This window comes from Colossoma macropomum, unplaced genomic scaffold (genome assembly GCF_904425465.1).
Source record: "Colossoma macropomum unplaced genomic scaffold, Colossoma_macropomum, whole genome shotgun sequence".
In the NCBI taxonomy this organism is placed as follows: domain Eukaryota; kingdom Metazoa; phylum Chordata; class Actinopteri; order Characiformes; family Serrasalmidae; genus Colossoma; species Colossoma macropomum.
Window position 1 is genome coordinate 1,331,940 of NW_023495565.1, and position 3,183 is coordinate 1,335,122.

At 38.7% G+C, this 3,183-nt stretch overlaps 1 long non-coding RNA gene across 1 annotated transcript; it reads left to right on the top strand.

Moving 5' to 3' along the window:
- Positions 1-342: 342 nt before the first annotated feature.
- Positions 343-2,695, top strand: LOC118802455. The gene is made up of 3 exons (XR_005006674.1): positions 343-460; positions 1,669-1,829; positions 2,558-2,695. It is a non-coding gene; the product is annotated as an uncharacterized LOC118802455 (long non-coding RNA).
- The last annotated feature ends 488 nt before the right edge of the window (positions 2,696-3,183 follow it).

A 3,183-nucleotide genomic window follows, 5' to 3' on the forward strand; every position in this document is an offset into this window, starting at 1 on the left:
GCTGAGCTTAAGCAGGGGATTCAAGGCGAAAGGGAATTACAAATGTGGAAACTGTCAAGAGTCAGTAACCGAAAGCCTGTAGGAGCTTAAAAACTCCATGCCATAAAAGTTGATAACTTCACAACTTAACACCGTCTGCTTTTGTGCTGATGTTTTTCCGGGCATGCTACCCTCCTGTTGAGCAAGAGTGGCGTATCTCTGTGGGAAACCTATAAACAACATACCACAAGAGTGGGCACAGTGCCATGTGGTTTAACACCTCCTCCATGTGGGCCACTTGTGGGCCACAAACTAGCCCTACATGTGAACAGCTAGAGAGAAAGGGAGGGCATTGGAGGGGGAGTGTTGATGTACCATGGTTGTGTAAAAGGGTTTAGTTTGGAGCACAAAGAGGTTTGCTTAGCAGGCTCGAGAGTTGTACCTGGAGGAGAGGAGGGTCATTAGAAGAACCTCTCAGAAGGTCAGTGAAAGCTCAAAAAGAAAAGTTCCTAAATAGTTCTTGACTTGAGCATATGGTTCTAGAAAAATGTTCTTTAACTTTAAATTTTATGGGGAATTTTTCAAATGTACTGTATAATATAATTTGGTGTACTGTGGTGCATTGTAAAGATACGCATTGTGCTGACTTTCTTTACGTTGGTGGTGATAAGGATACAGGGGATGCAATAATAATAATTCTATTTGCTATCCAGAAGGTTGTAACGTTGACGATGGTGAAAAAGTGGTAAATCCGTACCGCATCCCACATTTATCTCTCACTATGGCCAAAACCTTATCTCAAAATTATTGTAAAGCAATGTCTTAGGTGTCATTCTGCTTCCTGTCACCACTGTGAGCAGCACATTTAATATCAAACCATTCTAAATGAGTTTATTATAATTAAATGATTGAATTATCCAGAAGGTTGTAACGTTGACGATGGTGAAAAAGTGGTAAATCCGTACCGCATCCCACATTTATCTCTCACTATGGCCAAAACCTTATCTCAAAATTATTGTAAAGCAATGTCTTAGGTGTCATTCTGCTTCCTGTCACCACTGTGAGCAGCACATTTAATATCAAACCATTCTAAATGAGTTTATTATAATTAAATGATTGAATTATGCAGAAGGTTAGAAAAATTGTTGGGATTACCTTTTATTGGTAACTTTAGCCTTATGACCTTAATATGATATATTAAGGGTTCTCTGTTTAAGGAAAGAGTTTTTAACCTTAAAAAAGGGTATTCACACATTTATTGACGTATTTTAAAGAACCATCCCCTGAAAGTTTCTACATATATGAAAGTGTTTTTTTCTGTGCCATCTCTCCAAAGAATCCTTTTTGGTTCCATTTGGAGTGCAGAAGGATTTCCTGTGCTTAACGGTTTTTACATTTATTAATTTAGCAGATACTTTTATCTATTAGAAAAAATGTAAACAGTGGAAGACAAACTACAAAAAGAGGAATTTGTTAAAGTTTTTGACTGAATCAATAAGTCCTTTTATAGCTTGATCTAGGTAAATAAATACAATTGCAGACCTTATGGTCAAATACTAACTTTGGTTGTTGGTTTGTTTGTGTAATTAGCAAAGAGGAAACTGAAATGTTAGAGGCAGAGGATGGTTGTGCCTAAGAAATGAAGCACAACCACTACCAGTTCCAGTTCCTGTTTTCTCTATCGTGTAGAAAACCTGGAGAGAAGCCAGGAGAGTGGAGGAGGGAAGAGAGACAAAACTAGCTGACATGGGGCATAACTTAATTTTCACGCTGCTGGGGCAGATGGGAAAGGTAATGTGGCATGACAGCTCTTGGAGACTTCTTGGAGACTGTGCCATGACCTCAGAGAGGTTAGTATCTGACTGAGCTGCGATGTTTAGATGACACCTCCTCCTTTCTTTTTTTCCCTTTTTTCTTTCTTTTTTGAATGAGAGGGGGGTTCTGGCCTGTCCTGTTTGATGCATTTGGGTGTTGCAACATTCACCGCCTCACAACCCCCTATCTAGTAAACATCACAATGAAAAAAGACAACTTTCTCTCTACAGTGTGATTCATACACTCTCAGAAATAAAGGTATGAAACTGTCACAAGCTGTATTGACTCCACACACCCCGTCTTGTCTCCAGGCTTTTTATTTTATTGTTCTGTTTCAGAACATTAGTTTATGAAAAGATACAAATATGTACTTTTCACCTCGAAAAAACTTATTTAAGGTGCACAACTGGACCTTAAAACCACTATTGTACCTTTGAGGGTAGATTTACATTGTTTGTACATTGATGGATGAAAAATGTACCTGCACAGAACCTTTATTTCTAACAGCGTATAGTATGTGATGATTGTAATAAATCAGTAAAAATTATTAAATGTATTTTACTGAATTAACCAGTTGTTACAAAAAACTGTTAACCATTTTTTTGGCCTCATAAAATCATTTTATTAAATCACTACTTTTGTAACAGGATCTCATAACTCTAAAATGGTAAATAGGACAATGACATAAAATTCTATAACTCCAAATGTACAGCATATGTCCAAAGGTTTGTAGACACCTGCTTATGCAGTATTTCTTCCAAAGGGTGTGAACAGACTCTACTCTTTGGGCTTTAAGTGGCGCTCCAGAACATTCTCCTTGGGCACCATATAAGGTGGAACGGGAGGTTTCAAACGAGAAGCTGGAGAATGAGAAGCGACTCGGCTATAGTGAAAGGTTAAAGCAGAGCAAAGTAAGTCTGCATTTTCGTTTATATTATATTTTTAGCCTGAACTAGAACACACACTGAGACTTACAGCCAAGGTGATAAAACGGACATAAAATGTTGTGGCTCCCAAGGTGGTTTCATTTTTGTTGAAAGGACAAAATGGCTCTTTTTAACATTTCGGTTGCCGACCCCTTACTAGTAAGGGGTGATCAGCGCGTAGGACCCGCGCGTGACCGGTTGTCCGCGGCTCAGTCTGGGTTGCACCATGGCCACCAGCCAGTTAATGACTGCGTTCTATGGTTCAGATTTTGCGCGGATTGGCTGAAACCTGTAGCGAAATTGTGGTGAAAATTATCGGTGTAGCTACACAAAAATTTGTAGGCACTACAGCTATTAGCTACATTTCATAAAACTGTAGCGGCTACAGCTATTAGCTACAAAAATGTGTAGCTTATTATAAAAAGTAGCGCGCTAATTTAATTTAGACCTGTCAGACCTTTGG